Here is a 23,954-nt window from a genome sequence, read left to right as displayed (position 1 = left end):
AGTAATATTTTAATCAACAAGTTCCCACACAACATTAAATGTCAACAAAGCCATATTTTTCAATGGAAAACTTCTGTCAGAAATGTTTCCATCATCACTAATCCCCAGTGAGAATGCGGGATACTGCAGGGGGCAGAACCCCGAGAGAAGGGGCAATGGGTTATCTCAGATGCTCAGTGGAGGATAATTTAAACAGTCTTTCAAGCTCAAAACAAGGCACAATCAATCCCCGTTGTATGGTAAAAACAGCTGCAGGCAATGGGACTTCCACCCAAGACACTAAACCATATGGCTAGGCCAGTGCTAACCCAGGCAGATGAATAGGGCTCTCCCTGGTTGCAAAGGAGGGGGCTGGACTGTGTATATCGGAGGCAGGAAGCCAGGAGAAGCAGTTCTGAGTGTGACCCAGGGGAGGAAGCAGAGAGACTGGGGAGGGCTTTTTGGGCAGAGAGCTTGCGGGGGGTGGGGAGCCAGGGGCAGATGTGGACCTGGTGCTGTTAGTTTTCAGGGAAATGGTACCCTGTAAATAAACAAGGTTTCACCAAATAATTGACCTGACTTATGTCATCCATTCCTGCAAGGCCCTGAATATTGGACTAATGTTTGGGCCAAAAGAGCAATAATAGAAAAGGGAAGAGCAGAACTCCCTTGCTCCTGTAATCATTCAAACAAACTGCACTTTACTGCAGCTGACTGCAGGGTGCACATCTAGCAGCAAGGAAGGAAGGTCACCCCTACAGAATGGGGGCCTGTGTCCGGGAAAGCAGTGGCGACTCTGAAAAGGAGCTAGGGGTGGACAAATAACTCAACATGAGCTCGCAGTTCAATGCGGGTACAAAAATAGCTCTTGTGTTCCTTGGCTGTATAAACAGGGGAGCAGTGAGGAAGAGCAAGGGGATGATTTTACCTCTGTGTCTAGTATTGGTGAGACCAATACTGGAATGCTGCGTTCAGTTCTGGGGAGTGCTTTTTAAAAAGGATGCTGAAAAATTGGAGAGGGTGCAGAAAAGAGCCAGAGAAATTACTCAAGGGCTCAAGAAAATGCCTGACAGTGAGAGACTTGAAAGCTCAGGCTGTTTAGATCAAGAGGTGAGTCTATGACAGTGTAAAGCACCTTCATGGGAGGAAAATACCAGGTACTAAAGGGATGTTGAGGATGCTTTCAGCCCAGTTCCAGGTGGAGTTTAAACCTAGCAGAGAAAGGCAGAACAAGTTCCAAAGGCTGGAAGCTGAAGGCAGACCAACTCCAGTTAGAAATAAGACACCTTTATTTCACAGTGAGAATGATTCACTATTGGATCAAACTCTCAAGGGAAGGGGTGGATTTTCCATCTTCTGACGTCTTCAAACCAAGGCTGGATGCCTTTCTGTAAGAGCTTTAGCCAAACCCAAGTCACTGGGCTCAGTGCAGGGGTATCTGGGTGACCTCCTCTGACCTGTGATACAGGAGATGATACAAGAAGATCTATGGTCCCTTCTGGCCTTAAAAGGTATGAAACTATGAAAATGAGTTGTTGTCTGAGGAGTCATTACTTGGCGTCTCCCAGTCTTGCTGCTTGTCCCTAATCTTTTTTGGGCAAGGGGGTAAGGAAGCAGCTTGAGTGCTATCTAGAGCCAATTTTGGGCTGTTTTCAAGGGCAAGCTATGGTCCAGAGGCTGCAGTGGTTGATCATTTGCTTGTTGTGTTGGACGAAGGTCAGATGCTGATGACTGGATCTGTAGGCCTTTCACAGCCTTAGTCACAAGGCATTGTTAACTCAATGGCTCATACTAGCAGTCACACACCCCTCAACTCCCTGTTGGGCCCAGAGGGCATTTCTGGGTGAGCAGTCATCCATTCATGTGGAATGACATGGGGTCAGGGGCGGCTCTATGTATTTTGCCCCCCAAAAACGGCAGGCAGGCGGCTTTCGGCAGTGCGCCAGTGGGAGGTCCGCTGGTAACGTGGATTCGGCGGCATGCTTGCAGGAGGTCTGGCGGTCCCGTGGCTTCGGCGTACCCACCGCCGAATTGCCGCCAAAGCCGCAGGACTGGCAGCCCTCCTGCAGGCATGCAGCCAAAGGTTGCCTGACAGTTCGCCGTGAGGGCGGCAATCAGGCTGCACCCCCACGGCTTGCCACCCCAAGCACGCGCTTGGTGCGCTGGTGCCTGGAGCCACCCCTGCATGGGGTTATTTTCTGTGCTTCATTGAGCTGTGTGGGGCAAGGGGGACTGCAAATTGGGATTCCCGGCTTCTATTCCTAGCTCTGGGAGAGGAGTGGGGTCTAGTAGGTGAGAGCAGTGGGGAGAGGGCAGGGAGTCAGGACTCCCGGCTTCTATTCCTAGCTCTGGGAGGGTTGTGGGGTTTCGTGGGGAGAGCAGGTAGGGTTGGGAGTCTGGACTCCTGAGTTCTATTCCTGGCTCTAGTGACTAAAGCACGGGGTCTGGGAATCAGGGCTACTGGGTTTTACTCCCAGATGTGGCTGGGGAGGAGGGTCTAATTGGTAGAGCGGGGGGACTTGGCGTCAAGGCTCTTGGGTTCTGTTCCCATCTCTACAAGGGGGTTATGATCTAGCAGTGGAAATAGCAGGGACTGAGACTCTGGATTTCTGGGTTCTTTTGCCTATTTGGGGAGGAAGTAGTATAGCTTAGTGTGATCAGAGCAGAGGAATGGAAACTGAGGTGCTTGGGTTTTGTTCCAAACAATGGGAGGAGTGTTTGGTTACCAGTTCTGGAAGGAATGGAGTTTAGTGTGTCTGAGCAGCAGGAATGAGGGTCAGGACTTCTGAGTTCTTTTCCCAGCTCTGGCTGGAGAGTAGTGTCTAATGGTTAGAGCAGATGGGGCTCGGAGTCAGGACTCCTGGGTTCCATTCCCAGCTCTGGAATAGGAGGGGAGGTTAGAGTGTGTTTGTGTTGGGGGGGTTGGGAGTCAGGAGTCCCGATTCTGAGGGAAGTGAAATGTAGCGGACTAGGGGAGGGGAAGCTGAGAATCAGGACTCCTGGGTTCCCTTCCCTGTTTTCAAAACTGAACAAAGGAAATATCCTTTCTGACATGACGGTGTTCGACTGTAGAACTCACTGATACAGGATGATATTGAGGCCACAACTTAGCAAGATTCAAAGGGGAACTGGACAGCTCTATGGGTAACAGGCATATCAATAATACAACAAAAAGTTTTAGAAGGCATATAAACCTCATGCTTCGGGCCTTAAGCCAATCTGTGACTAGCGGAGCTGTGAGAAATTTGTCAACCGAAACTGTTTTGGGATAAAAAATGGAGATTTGGCGAGACTGCAATGGTTCATGATTTCATGTTGGTTTTGCTGAATTGTTGGTTTCAGGGGGAAAAATCCCGAAAAACTCTAAATGTTTTGATTTTTCGATTTGAAACAACTTCGTATAGAAATTTCCTTGAATTGTTTTTTAATAAAAATTACTAAAAAGTTTAAAAGCAATTTGCAATCAAAGCAAAATGTTTAGTTTGAAACACATTTTTTATTCTTTTTGATTTGCTGAAAATTTTGAACAATTTCATTTTCAGCCAAAACGTGTTTTTCCCTTTATTTTTCCAAATTGCGAGTCAGCTGAAAAATTCATTTTTCCCCCAACTTTAATGACTGTTCAAGATCAGGATGAGACTTAATGGTGGGGTGATTATTTCATATCTGCCCACTGCAGATTTCTAACACCTTCCTCTAAGGCATCTATTGCTGTCCACTGTCAGAGAGACTACATGGACCTTGGCCGTGATCAGTCCAGTAGTTCCTATATTCTGCCACCATTTCTGTACATATTCTTACAGAATTCCCTTAAGAATTGCCACCACCTGACTGTCCTGCAGTATTGGGCCAATCCTCAACTACGTGGATTAACACATGCTGAGGATCTGGCCCGAAAGTATTTGCTGAGCTCTTGGGTACCATATGTTGGATCCCAGCAGAGTGCAACACCGGGTTTTGAACTCCATGGAGGAGCTACATAGAGTAATTGATTCGTGTCCCCCACCTTGCACAGCAGCAGGTCCCGTGGTATAAATTCCTGCTGTGATTTGGAGGTCAACATGCTGTTTGAAGAGGTTGATTCCCTTCATTAAGTGCAAAATTCAACCCCTATGGAGTTGTCACTGATGCTTGCATATTACTTCTGGCATGATTAAAACAGTAAAAGAGATAGGGCGGACTCTTCAAAAGTGCCTAAGCCCCCACTTTCAAAAGTGATTGGGAGCCACATTTTCCAAGGTATTTAGGTGCCAAGAGATACAGATAAGTGCCCAGTGGGATTTTCAGAAGTGCTCAGATAGGTGAGGCACCTAACTCTCATGGGAGTGGCTAAGTCACTGATGAAAATGCAACATAGGCTCCTAAGGCACTTAGGCACTTTTGAAAATTGTACCCATAGCCCCTACAACAGTTGCTTGTTTTTCTTTCCTTAAGTGGTTTCCTTGGCTGGGTCTGGCATGGTGGGTTTCAGAAGATCTTCATTTGTTGTTCTTCATGTCTCAGATGCCTGGGTCTCAATGAGAAAGAATATCAGTAAATATTAACATTTATACGAACATCAAGAGATGTACTTGGCTTAAAACGTGTTTGGAACTAATGGGGCCAAATCCCACCTGATGTAAATCAGCCATAGCTACACTGGAGTCAATGGGATCAGATTATCTAACTATCTATCTAATCATGCATATCATTTCTTGTTTGTGCGCTCTCTCTCTCGCTCTCTCACAAAATTCCCACAAGATGCATCATGCCTACTGTTCTTGCCTCCCTATAGATTCTACTAACCGTGTCTCCGCCTCCTCTATGGTTTCAGGCAATGGCACGTTGAGCGTCTCGGGCAGGAAGGTCGCTGCAATGCCGGAGATGATTGGGGCAGCTCCATAAATGATCAGTGGCAGGAAGGGAATGTATTCCTCCAACATCTTCACCAATGGGGCAAGGATGCTGCCCAGACGCGCCATGGTGTTGCTCAAACCCATGCCGGTCTGCCTGTGAATTTGAAATCATAACAAACAGAGCTATTAGCATAAGCCACAGTGATGAGAAAAACCTGAGCTAAGGAGCTGACAGGCAATAAGCCAAGCAGTACCTCTCAGCCAGGCCCTATGGACTAGTAGCGTCAGGACACCTGGGTTCTTTTCCTTGCTCTGCCACTGACCCACTGCGTAACCTTGGGCAAGTCACTTCCTCTCTCCATTCATCTCTTTCCCCTCACACCCTCAGTCTGTCTTGTCTATTATGATTGTGAAGAGCAGAGACTGCTGTCACTGTGTCTGGGCAGCACCTGGCCCAATAGGGCCTTAATCTCAATTTGGGTCTGTGCAGTGCCTTATACAATGGGGATCTGATCTCAGTCAGGGTCTGTGCAGCAGTTGGCACCATGGGGCTCTGGTGTGGTCTCTAGGTGCTAATTTAAAAAATGGGATCTTTCCTGGGTGCAGGTTACCACACAAGTGCAGGATTTCTTGCAGCTGGGACTGAGCTAGCTAGATCTTTGATATCATGTGGCAATTCCTAGTTCCTAGAAGGGCAATTTTGGGTGGCTAGACTGAGACGCCTCAGAGGGCCCTTACTTTTTAGATGGCACATCCTCGGCAATTGCAGAGAATGAGGCCCAGTTGAGGTGTCCTACGTAGGCATCCCCTGAGGTGCCCAAAATCACTAGTAGAGCTGGTCGGGAAATTGTTTTCCTGTCCCATGATAAATTTTGAGATTTCAAACATTTTTCCCATTCTGAATCAGGACGAACCATTGAAATTTCAAAAAATTGTTGTGAATTCAACAGTATAAAAAAAATTTTGGTTTGGGTCCCTAACATCATTTCATTTCGATTTCTATTTATGAATTTGTACAAAAAAGGGTTATTGTTTTTTAATACACATTCTAACCAGAAAAAAATGAAATTTTCATTTTGGAAATGTAATTTCCAAACCCCCCCCCACCCGCCCATTTTTTCCAACCAACCCTTTCCCGTGAAAAGCTTTGGCTTTGATGAAATAGCTTTTTCCGTCAGAAAAATACATTTTGATGAAAAATTTCCAAACCACTCTAATCACTGGTCACTTGGCTCTGGTCTTTTGTTGTTCCACGGGGCTGCATGTGAAGCTTGAGCTGCACCCTCTGAGTTTTTTCTACATACCTAATCACTGTGGGGTACAGCTCACTCGTGTAGAGGATGACACAGTTAAAGGAGGCAGCAAGACAGCCTTTTCCAACGACAGCCAGAACGGTGCACAGAGTCTTCAGATCTTGGGAGAAGCACACAATGGAGGAGGGTTAAGCACGTGGAAACAGGCTGAAATGCTCAAGAAGGGCCAATGGGATGTATCCCCAGCTGGTGTCAATCAGCATAGCTGCAATGGAGTCAATGGGGCCAGATCCCCAGCTGCTCCATTAAAGCCAAAGGGGGCAAGAAATCAATGGAGCTGGGCTAATTGACACCAGCTGAGGATCTGTGCCTGATAGTCCTTTCTATGTTGTGTCTATTTAGATTGTGAGCTCTTTGGGGCAGGGCCTGTCTCTCCCTTTAGGTCTGTGCAGTGCTCGGCACAATGGGGCCCCTATGTTATCTGAGGTCTGTGCAGCACCTCGATCAAATACTAATAACCATCTTCCCAGATTGGTTTGTGAAACTGTGTCTGTCACCCCTCCCAGACAGCGGCTCATCCACTTTGCAACCACCTTGCAACAGGCCAGCCTGGATCAGGCTGAATATGTCTCTCAGGTTGCTTCATGGGGAAGTGCCATGGGCAACTGGTGTCATAAACACGTGTCAGCTGCTTCAATCCCTGGCAGCAGCAGGTGGTTCTGTACCCTGCAGTACCTCAGCCAGAGAACACAGCTGAGACATATCCGTGGGCTTGAGCCCCATTAGACCTTATGGATCAGCTCTCCTGGCTCCTCTCCCTCCCCTGCAGCTGACCATATCAGCCAGGCTTTGGACCTTTGGTAGGACAAAGGCTTGAACACTTCCGGATCTAAGCTTGAAAATCCAGGACAACAAGTAACCACCTTGTGGGACAAAGATGTCGGCTAGGATAGAGAGTCCAGCCAGAATGAGGGTCAACGCCTGTGTGAACCGGTACCCGATGAAGCTGATTGTGAGGACTGAGACGAACTTCACTGGGAAATCAAGAGCTCCTAAGACCAGCTGGATCAAGAAGATATTTACACCAAAATTCTGCAGGTCCATGGCCAACCCATAATAGGCAAAGCTGGTGGAGAACCTGGGTGAAGCAGATAGGTATTGATGCCTAGAGGGTCCTTATCATTGAGTTTATTTGTTACACGCATGTTCCCTTTCAGCACTAGGCCCTGGAAATGTGTTTAGTGGTTGGAGTCAGGACGCCTGGGTTCTCTTCACTGCTTTGGGTGGCAGTGTAGTCTATTGGGTAGACTGCAGTGTGTTCTGTTCATGGTTGTGGGAGGAGATTAGGGTCTAATGAGTTAGACTGGGGAGCAGCTGGGAACCAGGATTCCCAGGTTCTATTTCCAGCTTTGGAAGAAGAGTGGGGCCTAGTGGTTAGAGCAAGAGGGTGACTTTGCTCTGTTATTAACTCTCAGAGAGGAATGGGGGCCAATAGCTGGAACAGGACACCCTAGGCACCAAGGATTCCTGGGTTCTTTTCCCAGCTCTGCACATGGGATGTGTCCTAGGACTAGGACTAGGTGACTATAGGAGCCAGGACTCCTGGGTCCTATTCCTGCTTCTGGGTAGAATCACCTCCTGATGGTTTTCTCTACATGCTGTCTCCCAAGTGGGGTTTACCGAAGTCTAGCTATAACATACTGAATTGTGATCTAGTTGGATATTCAATCAAGGTGAAATTGACTGTCACTGACATGCCATGGGATGAAGTGGAGCGTCAGTGGGGCTTAGTAGAGCTGAGCAAAATTTTTCATCTAAAACATTTTTCAGCACAAAATGCAGACTCAATGACATCAAAATGTTTAGGGAATTCATGTCCCTTTTGCTGAATTGTTTCAGATTAAAAAAAAAAAGCCCCACAAAACAAAAACAAAACAAAACAAAATCTAAATGTTTTCAGTTTTGGTTCAAAATGAATGTTTGTCTCAAACATTTCTTTAATTTTATTTTAAAAAATCTTTAAATATTTAAAATCAAAACAAAATGTTTCACTTGATTTTTTTATCAACTTTTTGATTAGTCAAAAATTAAGAAAAAAAAATGGTTTTCTGTTCAACCGAAAATGATTTTTTTGTACTGATTTTTCGAAATTGCCTGCGGGTCAGAATATCCATTCTTTGCCGTATTCCTCAGCAAATTCATGCCTGGTTTACTTGCTGCAGGCTGCTTCATATCATAGTCTCAGCTTTCTCTTTGTGCAAGCACAAGAGCCGACTAACCATACAAAGCAGAGGCAGAAGGAGATCCGGCGTAGGACAGGGGTCCGCACCAGGTCGATGAAGGTATAGCTGCTCTTTGCAGAGGCTATTTCTTTTTGCATGTTGGATCTCAAGACCTGGGGAGAGAAGAGAATTCTGGGTAACGGCATGGGGCCCCCATGGTGGGAAAGGCCTGGAAACAGAGCAGGGGAATGGGAGGGAATGAGATTCTGGATCATCCAGTGGTGTCAAAATTCTAGTTTCAGAGGAGGCCTCAGTCTAGACAAAATAATGTGTACATGTAGGAAGGGATGGATGGATGGCTAAATAGAAAGGTGTGCATTGGGATGGATGGATAGAAGCATTTGTATGGGGATGGATGGATAGAGAGGTGTGTGGGGAGATGAAAGATAGATGGAGATGAATAGAGATTATGTATGAGTATATGTTTATAAAAGATAGGTGTTTATGTCTATAGATGGATACATAGATGGCTCGATAGGTGGCTATAGGTAGAGAGATTGATAGAAGATACCTTGTACGTGTGGGAATCCAATTGTACGAGAAAGAAGTCAGACCACGGTGAGAATTCCATTGCTCAGGGAACACTAAAGCCAGTTGCGCCACTGGTATAAATGTGCAGAGTCACCATGACATGAGTGCAACCATGCTGATTTTATAGCTGCTTGTCTCGCGTGCCTATATCAGCCAATGGAGTTGGTGGGAGCTCTCAGCCTCTCTGAGATCCAGTTTTACCTCTATGTTGAATTTGTCTCCTTCTTCCTTCTTCCGGTTTATCCTGGCCACTGTCTGGAGCTGCTTCACTGCCTCGTCAGGTCTGCCGGCTATTACCAGCCAGCGGGTGGACTCCGCGAACCACCTGGGAAGCAAGTATCCGGGGGTAGCCGTGTTAGTCTGTATCGACAAAAACAAGAAGGAGTCTGGTGGCACGAACAGATTTATTTGGGCACAATCTTTCCTGTGTATTAACCTCACTTCTTCAGATGCATAGAGTGAAAGTTACAGATGCAGGCATTAAATACTGACAAATGGAGATCAGGGAGTTATTTCGCAAGTGGAGAACCAATGTTGACAGGGCCAATTCAATCAGGGTGGATGTAGTCCACTCCCAATAATAGATGAGGAGGTGTCAATTCCAGGAGAGGAAAAGATGCTTCTGTAATGAGCCAGCCACTCCCAGTCCCTATTCAAGTCCAGATTAATGGTGTTAAATTTGCAAATGAATTTTAGCTCTGCTGTTTCTCTTTGAAGTCTGTTTCTGAAGTTTTTTTGTTCAATGATAGTGACTTTTAAATCTGTAGTAGAATGACCAGGGAGATTGAAGTGTTCACTTACTGGCTTATGTATGTTACCATTCCTGATGTCCGATTTGTGTCCATTTATTCTTTTGTGGAGGGACTGTCCAGTTTGGCCAATGTACATGGCAGAGGGGCATTGATGGCACATGATGGCATATATAACATTAGTGGATGTGCAGGTGAATGAGCCCTTGATGGTGTGGCTGATGTGGTTGGGTCCTCTGATTGGTTCCTGGGTTGGTGTTTCTGTGGTGTGGTGTGGTGTGTAGTTGCTGGTGAGAATTTGCTTCAGGTTGGGGGGTTGTCTGTAAGCGAGGACTGGCCTGCCTCCCAAGGTCTGTGAGAGTGAGGGATCATTTTCCAGGATAGGTTGTAGATCGTGGATAATGCGCTGGAGAGGTTTTAGCTGGAGGCTGTATGTGATGGCCAGTGGTGTTTGGTTATTGTCCTTCTTGGGCCTGTCCTGTAGTAGGTGATTTCTGGGTACCCGTCTTGCTCTGTCAATCTGGGAAGCAGAAGATATGAAAACACACCTGCACGGAACACACGGATTGCTCTTGTTGAACTGCGATCAGCCCCACTGGAGCACGGTGCTGTTCTTCTACACTAGGGGCAGTGCCCAAAGCCAGTGCAGGGCACAAGCAGTGACAGAGGCAGCAGGGAGCATGTTGTGGAATAGACTCCATGGAACCTGCATTCTCTGGTCTATCTACTCCCCCTGCTACCTGCAGCCCCCTGGTGACAGCCAAGTGTTACTGCAACCTGAAGCTCCATTCCTGCCAGGAGACTGCCCAGTGGCAACAGATGGTACTGCACCTTGCCATGCATCAGGAAGGAAGGAGGTGATAGGGTGATGGCCGAGACCTGACTTCAATTCCCCGCTCCCTTGTCACTTAGCTTGTCTCTGTGTCTGGATCTCCTCATCTGTACAATAGGGTAATAGCACTGCTCTCCCTCAGAAGGGTGTTGTGGTTACAGCTGGTCGGCACTTTTCTGCTGAAATATTTTTCCATTGAAAAATGTGGGTTTCTTCAAACTGAAACTGTTTGCACAGGGAAAGGTTGGTTTCAATGAATCTCTTGATTTTTTTTTAAAAAAATGACTTTTGGCCAGATTCAGGATGAAAAATATTTTCAAAGTCTCAAAGACTCTCATGTTTGTTGCCAGCCAGCTCTAGCTGTGAGGATAAATATATTAAACATTGTGATGTTCCTAGATACTATAGTGATGGGTGCTAGATAAATACCCATGATAGGTCAGTTCCTCATATTTCCTAGCAGTGACATTATGGGTGGAGTAGAGCCCTCTTTGCTTTCACTGGAAATTTTTCACAATATTTTAAATTTTTTTCAACAGAACAAAAGTTTTCATTTGTTTCCATTTTGGGAGGGGTTTTTTTATTTCCTCTTTTATTTCCTTTTGCTTTCATGTTTCCACTTTAAAATGGGGGAAAGTGGGGAAAAAATGACTCCAAAAAATTGAAATGAAAATTTTTGTTGTGTCAAAAAATTAACAAACTTAGAAAGAAATGGTTATCTTTCAGCAACCCGCCCCACCCCCTGCCATCCTGAAAACTAAAATAAAATGTTTGCTTTCGTTGCAAATTTTTGAAGGAATTTTTTTGGGGGGAAAGTCATTTTTCATGGAAAACAAATTTAAGACATCAAATCTTCAACTCTCTCTATTCATACGTTATCCTCTGAGTCTTGCCATTTCCCTGGTTTGCTGAAACAATTGCAGGTTTGAAACTCCACAGCTTTCAAAGTTCTTTGTTCATTATTTGCATTACCGTAATGCCCTGAAGACCCAGTCATGGGGCAGAACCCCATTGTCCCAGGCGCTGAACAAAAAGACAGTCGCTGCCCCAAACAGCTTATAATCTAAGGACAAAACAAGCAACAAGTGGATACAGACAAAAGAGCAAAAGAAAACAGTGAGACAATATTGGTCAGCATGATAAGCAATGATCTCTGCACACCAGCAGCCTAACCGTCGTCAATTTTTTTTGTTTTTAAAGCCACACAGCAAAGGAGAGTTTGAAGAAGGATTTGAAGACGGACAATGAGGTACCTTTGCTGATGTTTACAGGGGAACTCCTCCCAGGTATGTGGGGCGGCATGATAGAATGCACAAAGGTGCTTGTTTGAAAATTTAGGAAGCGGGCAATAGAGGCAGGCATCATGGGCCAGTCGGAGTTGGGAGTCAGCATTGTGCTAGTGAATGACAGATGGGATAGGTATGGTACAGTAGGGCGTGAACGGCTTTGAAAGTGAAGATGAGTAGTTTATGTATGATGTGATGAAGAACGGAGAGCCAGTGGAGGGCTGCAAAGAGAGGTGACATGGACAAAGCAATGAGACAGGGAAATGATCTTTGCCGAAGTGTTTTGAATGGATGTAAGTGGAGCAAGATTGCATTTGCCAAGGCTGGAGAAGGGGATGTTGCAGTAATTGAGACGCAAGATTATGAGAACTAGGTTAAGAGACGTTTCAGAGTAGCAGCCGTGTTAGTCTGTATCCGCAAAAAGAACAGGAGTACTTGTGGCACCTTGGAGACTAACAAATTTATTTAGGATAAGAGATTTGTTTATTCTACTTGCTTAAAGTTCGTCTCTTTTCTGCATCCAGTGAGAAAAGCAGGTTGGAAGGGGAATGGATCAGAAAGGATAAGGGTGAGCTAACCTACCAGGAGTAGATGAAGCTGATGAAATAGGGCAAAGACACCACAAGCTGCAGCCAGCGCCAATTGGGGATGGCGTAAGCCACCCCAGCCAGAATGAACTGCCCGATTGTGTAGCAGTATCCATGGTGCCCACAACGGCCCGTGTGCAGGTGGGTGTCAATTCCACAACTGGGGAGAGACACACACACGCACACAAAGGGAAAATAATCTCTCTGTCCTTGGGCTGATGACCTCCAGTGGCGAGAACAAGCACGAGTGGAGGCAGCAGGAACATGTACAAACAGCCTTCCCCTGGCTCTTTGAGGCTGAGATGAAATAGCTCCCCAGAACCTGCATTCCCCGATCCATGCCTCCTTCCCCTGCTAGTTGCAATCCACCTAGTGGTAGTAGGTGGTACTGCACCCTGCTGGAGGCGCTCCATTCCCCCTCGCCATGGCAGCAGCCAGTATTGCGCCCTGCAGCAACTCCCACCCCTGGTGGCAGGAAGCAGTACTGTACCCTGCAGGGCTACAGCAGCACCAGTCCCCCAGTGGCAGCAAGCAGTACTGCCCTTTGCAGGGTTGCAAACACTCCAGAAGACCCCCCAACGGTAGCAGGCTGTACTGTATCCTGCAGGGTTGCAGCAGCTCTAACACCCCACAATGGCACACTTATGCACCCTGAAGTACATCAGCCACAATACACAGCTATTATGTAATTGAATAAGCTGAGTCCCATTAGCCTCTGATACCCAACTGCCCCTGGATCCTTCAGTTCCTAGAGGACCTGTATACATTCTATAGTACAAGGGACTTTCTAGTAATTAGGAGGGCATTCTGTAGCTCCTGGCTGATGCACATGGCCTATGCCTGTTCTGCAGAAGACGTATTGTGGAATCTCTGTTCTGTTGTGAATCATCATCATCTGATGACGGCACTCCACTCTAAATAGCTTCCATTCTTGGGGTCTGTAGGGGTTCATCCCTCTCCGGGGTGGCTGGGAACCAGGCCGCCTCACTACTTCGGTCCAGTGAGTCAGGGAATTAGCCTGGCTGTGCGGCAAACAGTCGGCACCTCAGGCCCTCAGACAGGGGCTTAGCAAACAGTTCAATAATGGTCCCAGGCCCTGGGTCAGGGTGGGGCAGCAAACAGTCAGTGGCTCAGGCCCTCAGGCAGGGGCTGAGTATACAGTTCAATAATGGGCCCAGGCCCTGGGTCAGGGTGGGACAGCAAACAGTCAGGAGCTCAGGCCCTCAGGCAGAGGCTGAGGAAACAGTTCAATAAGAGGCCCAGGCCCTGGGTCAGGGCGGGGCAGCAAACAGTCGTCACCTCAGGCCCTCAGACAGGGGCTGAGCAAACAGTTCAATAACAGACCCAGGCCCTGGGTCAGGGCGGGGCAGCAAACTGTCAGGAGCTCAGGCCCCCAGGCAGGGGCTGAGCAGACAAATAAGTTTAGGAGTCCCAGGTCCTGGCTCTGAAGGCCCTGGAAGAGGGGGAGACTGCCACCCACACGTTGGGTGGCAGGAGGGACACAGGGCCACCCATTCCACTGTGTCCCAGCCTGGGGCAGAAGACCTGCTGCTGTGTCAGTGGAGATCCTGACCGCAACACACTGACATTGGCTCTGGGTGTGTTGCAACCAGACTAGAGTCGGCTGCCCCTGGGCTACTTCCTATCTCCCCCTCTAGAGGTACCTGCATCTAGACAGAGTCTTCCAAGGAGTCAAGCACCATGGGCTCCTCTGGGTACCTGGCAGGCAGTAGGCTTGGCAGCTCCTCTGGGTAACTTGCCACAGACGAGTTTACCAGCTTCTCCGGGGTCTGGTCGGCATCTGGCCAGTCCTTGGGTTGGCTGCAAACTTCAGGAGTCTCCCAACTGGGAGCTAGGAAACAGGCGTCTGGCTTCTCTGGTGGCCGGGCCTCTACTGAGCTCAGGGGTTGGGCTTTTGTACTTCCTGTCCTGCGCCCTGACCTCTAGGAGGGGGCGCAAGCTCCACTGGCTTCGCCCACTTTGGTGTCTGGAGGGGCTCGTCCCACTCCTGGGCAGCTGGGAACCAGATCGCCTCACTACAGGGACCTGCATGCTATTGGAAGCTGCCCTGTTTTGTGACATCTCCTGTGCTCTGGCACTGCAGAAGCACATGGAGGTGCGATTGTCCCACAGAACTCAGTTCTCATTTAGGCACTACATTTTCAGAAGAGGACAGGCCTAGATTTCGAGGTCCAAAATACCTCCTAAATAACGTGCTCAGATCTTTGTCAGCTGTGGCAATCAGTGTCCCAAAGGGAGCTGCTGAGTGCTTTGGTAAATCCAGGTTGGAATGGGACCTAGGACTTTTGGAAAATCTAGCTCCCGATTTTTGGTGCTGAGACCTTGGACATCCCACCCATGGGTGTGTGCTTCTGGTCTCTCTGTGCTCCCACCACAGAGTAATTTATTAGCAGCGGGAACAAGGCACTTCTGTCCATCCCCAGTAACCAGCTCATCTTGTGTCTGGGATGGCAGGCGCCAGACACACTTACACAGAGACACACCATTCATCATAATGCCCAAGAAGGCCATTCCGGTCAGGAAACGGAAGATGCAGTAGGCAGTGAAGCTGGGCGAGAAGGCAGTGGTGGTTCCCGTGACAGCCATCTGCAAGTAGCACCAGATCAAGGGAGACCTGCGGCAAAACCTGAGCCAAAAAGAACCAAGAGAACACATGAGGGAAACCCAGGATCCTGAGACAAGTGTGTTCAGAGTGGAAGTTAAACCTGGTGCAAGGAACTATTGGTGCCATTGACTGTCATGGCTCCCTGGCTTGGGGAAGGGGCAAAGAGGCAGGAGGCCCCAGTTCTAAAACCAACTCTGTGGCACGTGACAAAAGGTTATTGATGAAAATAGTTCATGTCAGCTGTGCTGTAGCTGCTATTGATGAGGCCTGCAGGGCTAGATTAAGGCAATCTAGGGCCCTGGCAGTAGGGTTATCCCCTGGCTGGTATTTGACTGTTAGAAAAACATCCAATCTTGATTTAAAAATCTCCAGGGCTGGAGAATCCACCGCAGCCCTTGGGCTGTTGTTCCAATGGTTAATTCCTTTTCCTGTTAGAAATTTGCACCTTATTTCCAGTCTGAATTTGTCTAGCTTCAACTTCCAGCCACTGGCTCTTTCTCTGCTAGATGGAAAAGCCTCTTATCAGATTGCTGCTCCCCGTGTAGGTACCTATATAGAGAGCCCCATGTTTTTTGCAAATGTGAAATATGAAATAAAGCTAAAAACTCACCCTACAGTGGCAGCTCCTGTCCTGTGAAGCTTGACCTGGTTTCCCCACTCTGAATGAGGGGGGGCACCCGGCCAAACCTTAGCAGCACTGCGTCCCCGTGTGCCAGGCCACAACAACCTGAGTTGAGAGCAAGGCCCAGCCGCACCGCACAGGACCCCAGGAGCCGCTTCTGTGGGGTGAGTGCTGGGCAGGCTCGGGGGTGCAACACTCACCTCCCCCAGAGCCTCCCAACCCCTGGTGGCAGGACTCAGCTCCCCTCCCGGGCCTCCCAACCCCCAGGGCAAGACCTGATCCCCTACATAGATAACATTAACAAAACAAAAATAACAAGAAATTCCCCAAAAAATAAAATAAACAATTATTAAATGAATTCAAGAGGCTCCACTTACAGACTGTGATCAAGTCACCCCTTAACCTTTGCTTTATAGATCGAGCTCCTGGAGTCCAGGGCCGCCCAGAGGATTCAGGGGGCCTGGGGCAAAGCAATTTTGGGGGCCCCTTGCATAAAAAAAAGTTGCAATACCATAGAAAACTATATTCTCGTGGAGGCCCCTGTGGGGCCTGGGACAAATTGCCCCACTTGCTCCCTCCCCCCCCCCCCCGGGCAGCCCTTCTGGAGTCTCTCACTGTAAGGCACGTTTTCCAAGCCTTTAATCATTCTCGTGGGTCTTCTCTGACCCCTCTCCAACCTACCAACATCCTTCTGGGATTGTGGACACCGGAACTGAACACAGGATTCCAGTAGCAGTCGCACCAGTGCCAAATACAGAGATACCATAACTTCTCTCCTCCTGCTCGAGATTCCTGATTCCCCCAGGAACCAGCCTTGCTCGGCTTCATACCGACGTTGCTCTCACCTGTCTGATAGTCCTCCAAAGATGATGCCTCCCACCAGGATCCCAGCCATGTAGATGGACTGAGCCATCTGCTTCAGCTGCCGGGAGTCACACACCAGGTCCCACTGTGAGGGAGAGAGAAAACGAAGCTGGGCTCCTGGAGGAAGACTGGCTTGTGGTTAAGGCCCCAGACTGGGGCTGAGATTTTCAGAGTCATTAATGGCATTTAGAGAGCCAGTTCCCATAGCAATCCTTACAATTCATTTTAATTTGTTAATTACAAGTCCAAAGCTACCTACTGAGGAAGTAGAGCAAGGCCTAACAGGGTTTGGGAGGGGATTTTAATGCAAACAGGTTTTTTTTTGTTGGCTAGAGTCAGGCTAACTGTAACCCTAATAACACAAGATTTGTAGAAGTGAGAATTGTGTAAGGCAAGTAAAAAAAAACTGTAGAAAGTTGTTGCGACCTTGTGTAAATAATATAAAATGTAGACTAAAGTCTAAATAAATAAAGAAAAGAAAATATCAAAATGACCTATGTGTAAACAAAATGCAGCTGTTGCTCATTATTCTCATGTAATAGGTTTGGCCCTCAGTGGGGCTGTGGGATGTCCCACCACCTCGCTCTGGTTCGGCGGTAGTCCGGGGCAACAGGCACACAGTTAGGGGCTCAGGCCCATAAGCAGGGGCTGAGTCCAGAGGTCCGAAACCCAGGCCCTTAAGCAAGGGCTGAGGCAAAGTCTACAGCGGCCCAGGCCCTAAGTCAGGGCGGGTCAGTAATCAAATAGTCGATCAGCGGCCCAGGCCCTTAAGCCGGGGCTGGGTCAGTTATAGCAGCCCAGGCCCTCGGTCAGGGCAGGCAGCAAGCAAATAGTCAGTCAGAGGCCCAGGCCCATAAGCAGGGGCTGGGTCGGGGTTTGTAGCAGCCCCCAGCCTCTCTATTCCAGGGAAAAAAGGGGGGAGTCTGCCACCCAAGGAGTGGGTGGCAGGGGGGACGCAGGCCCTCCCACTCCACTGCGTCCCAGCCCGGGGCCCTAGCAGTGACAGAAACTCGCTGCTGTCAGTGGGGATCCTGGCCGCAACACACTGACATCGGCTCTGGCAGTGCAGCAGCCAGACTGGGGTCGGCTGCCCCCGGGCTACTTTCACACTCCCCCTCGTATGATACCTGGGCCATCTTGCTGTCATCGGTGCTCTCCACCAGCATTGGCTCCTCTGGGTAGGTGGCGAAGGGCAGGCTCGGCTCATCCTCAGGGTAACTGGCACGGGGCAGGCTCATCTTCTCCTCAGGGTAACTGGCACGGGGCAGGCTCATCTCCTCCTCAGGGTAACTGGCACGGGGCAGGCTCATCTCCTCCTCGGGGTAACTGGCACGGGGCAGGCTCATCTCCTCCTCGGGGTAACTGGCACGGGGCAGGCTCATCTCCTCCTCAGGGTAACTGGCACGGGGCAGGCTCATCTCCTCCTCGGGGTAGCTGGCACGGGGCAGGCTCATCTCCTCCTCGGGGTAACTGGCACGGGGCAGGCTCGTCTCGTCTTCGGGGTAACTGGCACGGGGCAGGCTCATCTCCTCCTCGGGGTAACTGGCACGGGGCAGGCTCATCTCCTCCTCGGGGTAACTGGCACGGGGCAGGCTCATCTCCTCCTCGGGGTAGCTGGCACGGGGCAGGCTTGGTCAGTCCTCCTCGGGGTAGCTGGCACGGGGCAGGCTCGGCTCCTCCTCGGGGTACCTGGCAAGAGGTAGGCTCAACCAGCCTGGTGACTCAGCAGGCCGGTCGCGGCCTGTGGCTGTTTCCCAAGCGGGAGCTCGGCCACGGACATCTGCTCTCTCCGCCGGCCTGGGCTCCACTGAGCTCTGCAGGCGAGCTTTTATACTTCCGGGTCGGGGCCGTGACCTCGGAGGGGCGGGCGTCGGACCCGGTGGCTCCGCCCACGTTGGGATTAGGGGAGGTTCGGCCCTCAGAGGGGCTGTGGGGTGTCCCACTGCCTCGCTATACACACCCCCATCAAGGCTGGCTCCCGTCCCTCGGGGCCAGACCCGTCTAACTCTCCCACGTGGGACAAGAAGTCCGCGTTCGCGTGGTCCTTACCGGCCCTATGGCGGATGGTATAAGCATACAGCTGTAACGCCAGGTACCACTGCGTTAACCACATATTATTGTTCTTCATTCGGGCCAACCACCGAAGCGTAGCGTGGTCCGTGACTAGTATGAAGGGGGCCCTTAGGATGTAATAACGCAGGGCGTCACAGGCCCATTTCACCGCTAGGGCTACCTTCTCTATTACCACGTAGTGTCTTTCTCACGGGAATAATTTTCGGCTGAGATATATAACGGGGTGCACCAAGTCCATGGCCACCCACTCGAATGGGGTCTCCATAATGGGCATGGAGACTAGTGGGGCTGGGGCCGTCCGTGGGGGAGCAGCAAACTGGCACTCCGGGCAGGAGCTACAATAGTTTCGCACCTCCTGGTGCACTCCAGGCCAGAAGAACCAGGACAGAATCCGTGCGTGGGTTTTCTCTTGACCCAGGTGCCCGGCCGCGGGGACGTCGTAGGCGAGCTTCATCACCGCTCGTCGGTGGCACCGGGGCACCATCAGTTGTCTCTGGACCTCCCCGGTACGGGAATCTCGGTCGACCCGATAGAGGCGGTCACGCCGTAGCTCGAACCGGGGGCATCCCTTGGCCCGGGCGGGATCAATCAGCTCATCGTCTACCGCAGCCAACTGTTCCTAGGCCCTGCTCAGGGTGGGATCCTCCCTCTGGTCTCGGCAGAAGTCCGTAGCGATCTGAGGGTCGTCTGTCAGCATTAGTGGGAGGTCTGTAGGCCCTCCTTCCTGGCTCCAATGTCCCGCCTCTTCAGTCTCCTCAAGGGGGTCGTCGCGGCAAACCCCTTCCAAGGCGGGGGTGATATCGGGGCTCTCCTGCGAATGGGAGCCTAGGACACCCGGGAACTCTGGCCAGTCCCACCCCAAGATCATGGGGTAAGCGAGTCGCGGGGCCAGGCCCACCACCATGGTCCGCGTGACTCCGTCAATGGTCAGTGGGACTTGGGCACTGGCGTAAGGTCGAACGTCCCCATGGATGCATTGCAGAAGGTTCCGCACCTGGGGGTCTTCAGGGAAGCCCAGGCTTTGGCGGACTAGGGTTTGTCCACAGCCCGAGTCAACCAGGGCTCGGGTCTGGCAATCCCCAACAACGACAGGCACGGTGACCTTGGCGGCCTGCGGGGGTCGGGCACGGTTGTCCCCGGTGCACACGTGCCCAAAGCTGCAGTCCATCTCAACAAAGTCGCGTTGGAGATGCCCACGCTTCCCACAAGAGAAACAGAGCCCGATTTCTGGTCGCCCGGGTCGGGCTGAGCCCCGCACTGGGTTCCTAGGGGGACTCTGCGGGCCACTGCCAGTCCCGCTCTCGGGTCCTGTGGGGGCAGGCCGAGGGGGACCCTCGGGATGTCGATACCAGGGCTCCTGACTCCTCGGGGGATTCTGTGGTTCGACTCAGGGGTTTGCCCGTCTCTCGGGGTTGGGGCGATCAAGCCCTGGAGGGTGGCCCCGCATACCCGGCCCCACCAGGGTTTCTGCTGCCAGGAAGTCCTCCATGAGGGCGACGGCAGCCAATACAGTTGGAGGCCGGTGGTGGAGGACCCAAGCCCTCCCCCGGGATGGGAGGATATGAATGAACTGTTCCAACAGAACTTGCTTGGTGAGCTCCTCGGGGTTCCGCCTTTCGGGTTGTAGCCGCCGACGACACAGGTCCCTCAGCTCCTGGGCCACCAACCGAGGCCGGGCGCCCGGGGTGTAGGACAGAGCCCGGAACCGCTGCCGGAAGGTTTCGGGGCTGATGTCTAAGGCGTCTAAAATTGCCGCCTTTACCCGGGTATAATCTCTGGCCTCCTCCACAGATAAACCCCGGTAGACCGTTTGCGCCGTCCCCGTCAAGTATGGTGCCAGGAGGGTGGCCCACTGGTCCGGTGCCCATCCGGCAATGTGTGCAACTCTTTTGAAGGTCGCCAGAAAGGCTTCGGGGTCATCCTGGGGTCCCATTTTGGTCAGTCTTACAGGCAGGGTGAATTGGGGAGCCCCGTCCGGATCTCCCGGCGGAGGCCGCACGGGCTGGGGCCGGGCCGTTGCCAACTGCTGTAAGCATTGTTGCTGGAACTCCCGATTTTGCACCATCAGGTCCTGTATCAGTTGCTGCTGTTGGGCTCCCAGCTGCCGGACAAGCTGCTGGTGCTATTGGAGCTGGGCGGCCTGCTGCTGCTGTTGCTGCTGGAGCTGGGCCGCCTGCTGTCGCTCCTGGCTCTCCGTCAGGAGCTTGAAGAGCTTGGTTATATCCATGTCTCCTGTGGGGGACCGCTCCCCCCAGACCCCTTCTCACAGGGGTCAAGGGCTCGTGCCCACATTTCTGGGCAAGAGATCCCCACTTCTGGTACCACGTGTAGTAGGTTTGGGCCGAGGTTCGGCCCTCAGCAGGGCTGTGGGGTGTCCCACCGCTTCACTCTGGTCCGGCGGTAGTCCGAGGCAACAGGCACACAATTAGGGGCTCAGGCCCATAAGCAGGGACTGAGTCCAGAGGTTCGAAACCCAGGCCCTTAAGCAAGGGCTGAGGCAAAGTCTATAGTGGCCCAGGCCCTAAGTCAGGGCGGGGCAGTAATCAAATAGTCAATCAGCGGCCCAGGCCCTTAAGCAGGGGCTGGGTCGGGGTTTGTAGCAGCCCCCAGCCTCTCTAGGCCAGGGAAAAAAAGGCGGGAGTCTACCACCCAAGGAGTAGGTGGCAGGGGGGACGCAGGCCCTCCCACTCCACTGCGTCCCAGCCCGGGGCCCTAGCAGCGACGGAAACTCGCTGCTGTCAGTGGGGATCCTGGCCGCAACACACTGACATTGGCTCTGGCAGTGCAGCAGCCAGACTGGGGTCGGCTGCCCCTGGGCTACTTCCACACTCCCCCTCGTATGGTACCTGGGCCGTCTTGCTGTCGTTGGTGCTCTCCACCAGCATTGGCTCCTCTGGGTAGGTGGCGAAGGGCAGGCTCAGCTCGTCCTCGGGGTAACTGGCACGTGGCAGGCTTGGCCAGTCCTCCTCGGGGTAGCTGGCACGGGGCAGGCTTGGCCAGTACTCCTCGGGGTAGCTGGCAAGAGGTAGGCTCGACCGGCCCGGTGACTCAGCAGGCCGGTCGCGGCCTGCGGCTGTTTCCCAAGCTGGAGCTCGGCCACGGACGTCTGCTCTCTCCGCCGGCCTGGGCTCCACTGAGCTTATACTTCCGGGTTGGGGTCGGGGGCCGTGACCTCGGAGGAGCGGGCACCGGACCCGGTGGCTCCGCCGACATTGGGATTAGGTGAGGTTCGGCCCTCAGCGGGGCTGTGGGGTGTCCCACCGCCTTGCTACATGTCTGTAACAAAAGGTATAAATGTTTGCTGTTATTGTTTACCTGTAGAGAGACCTGCATAGGAGGGGGAGACCCTGTGTCCTAGTGCACTCTCTCCCTCTACGCAATTGCTTGAGATAATAAAGTATCTGACTTTGCTGCACCCAGCCAAAAGAGTAAGAACTCTGTTTTTCTCCGACACTACGTTTAATGGGAAATGTGATCTGCTGGGCATCACAGCACTAACCTCTCTGAGCCTCAATGTCCATCGTCTGTAAAATGAGGGAGGATCATCCTGGTCTCTAGCTTTGTCCCTGTGCAGCACCCAGCACAGCTGTGCTCCAATCTCAGTTGGGGTCCACAGAGCACCCAGCACAGTCTCAGTTGGGATCTGTGCAGTGCCCAGTGCAATGGGCCCCTGATTGGAGCTGGGGTCCATGCAGTATCCGGCACAAGGGTTCCCCAGTCTGAGCTGGGCTCTGTGCAGTGCCAGGCACAACAGGGCTCCACTCTCAGCTTGGGTCTGTGTAGCATCTGGCACAGTGAGTCTTCGAACTCAGCTGGGTCTCTGCAGTGCCTGACAGAATGGGTCCTTTCGATGTTAATGTAGGATCAAATATAATGATCCCACGTGAGGCGGATGGTTTTGAATGGAGTGAGTGTTCAAGAGACTGGGACCCCTACTCCTAGCTCTGACACTGACTTGCTGTGACCTTGGGCAAGTCATGCTGTGAGATGGGATAGTAAGGTTTAGTCACTATTGTAAAGCCCTTTGAGATCCAGGGGAGAGCAGGGCTAGCTCTTAGCATCATTCACAGTTCATTTAATGCGGATTAGTGGATTATGTCCAGTTTACTTGAGAGGAAACTGACTGCAAAATGGACGGGGGAATTCCCACCCCAACCAGTGCAACCACAGCTTCCTCCTACTCATACACTGAAGGAATCAAGTCTCTGTGAAGCGCAAAGGCCGTGTCCTGCTTTCCTTTACACCTGTGCAATGGCAGCCACTTGAAGCCGCATGGATTGAAGTCGCTTGGGGGGCCAGAATGTAACCGAGAACAGCACGTGGCCCTGGATGAAATTCTGCACTGACTTAGCCTGAAACCAAGCCGATGTCAATAGACATGCAGGGGCTGTAGGTTGGTGCAAGTTTTAAGATCAGATCTAGGAAGAGGAGGATTGATAGACAGATACTCTGACCCTCTCTGCCCAGAGGACAGTGAAACTTACTTGCAAAAATCTATGAAAAGGCATGATTCTAAAAAAAATATTTTCATCTCATCCACCCCATGGTTTCAGCATCCTTTTCCCAGCCGGTTACCCAACAAAAATATTTTCAACTAATCCACCCCAACTTCCACCGCATGGTTTCAGTATCCTTTTCCCAGCCGGTTACCCGCACTGCAGCAGGACTTGCTCTCACATACCTCTGTAATGATGGTGCTGGTGAAAATGCTCTTGTCGTACACCCACCCATCAGCGCAGGGTTCAGTCTCCAGCTCGGTTAGGTTTGTGACTGTGGCGTTGGAGTCTAGGAGCTGCCTCTGCATGGTGACAAAGCGGTGACACTTCTCTGGCTGCTGGTCGCTGTCCATGGGGCCGGAGACCCTGAGGAGGTCCATGGCGACGAGCTTTCCGGTGAGGTTGGTGTAAGGAGTGTTGTTGATGTTGATATGGACCTAGCAGCGGTGCTCAGAAGTGGCAGCAGTGAAGTTCTGCAGGAGGTTATGGCTGGCCAGCATGAAAACTGGGATAGCCAGTAAGATCGCATAGATGATTTGGAAGCGACCCATCCCCCCGACGTGGTCTAAGAGCTCGGCAAAACTCATGGTGCTGGGTTGGAAGATTCAGCACTAACCTTCTGGGTTAAGCAAAAACGATGGGGCTGGAATAACGGACATTACCCGAATAGGTCGATTACTTGTAAAAATTAAACGTTGTGCGATGAAAATATTTACACAGAAAGACGTTAATTTGAATCCAGCTTGTATTCCACTTCACAACTTCAAAGACAGCCATAAAGCGCAGCACTTCTTACAAAAAATCAGCTGTTGGCAAATAGTGTGCATGGATTCTTGAGGGTGTAGTTACCAAAGAAGAGGCATTGAGTTATATTCTCCCTAAATAACTGAGTGTGCTACTACGTTGCTTCTCCTTTGTTGCAAAAATGCCCATGCAACC

The 23,954-nt window shown here is 51.0% G+C and overlaps 1 pseudogene; it reads right to left on the bottom strand.

Annotated features, from left to right (window-relative positions):
• Positions 1 to 4,730: 4,730 nt before the first annotated feature.
• Positions 4,731 to 23,602, bottom strand: LOC122172721 (solute carrier family 22 member 6-A-like; annotated as a pseudogene).
• Positions 23,603 to 23,954: the final 352 nt, after the last annotated feature.

The sequence above is a fragment of the Chrysemys picta genome, chromosome 7 (assembly GCF_011386835.1).
Source record: "Chrysemys picta bellii isolate R12L10 chromosome 7, ASM1138683v2, whole genome shotgun sequence".
In the NCBI taxonomy this organism is placed as follows: domain Eukaryota; kingdom Metazoa; phylum Chordata; order Testudines; family Emydidae; genus Chrysemys; species Chrysemys picta.
This window is presented reverse-complemented; position numbering and strand designations above follow the sequence as displayed.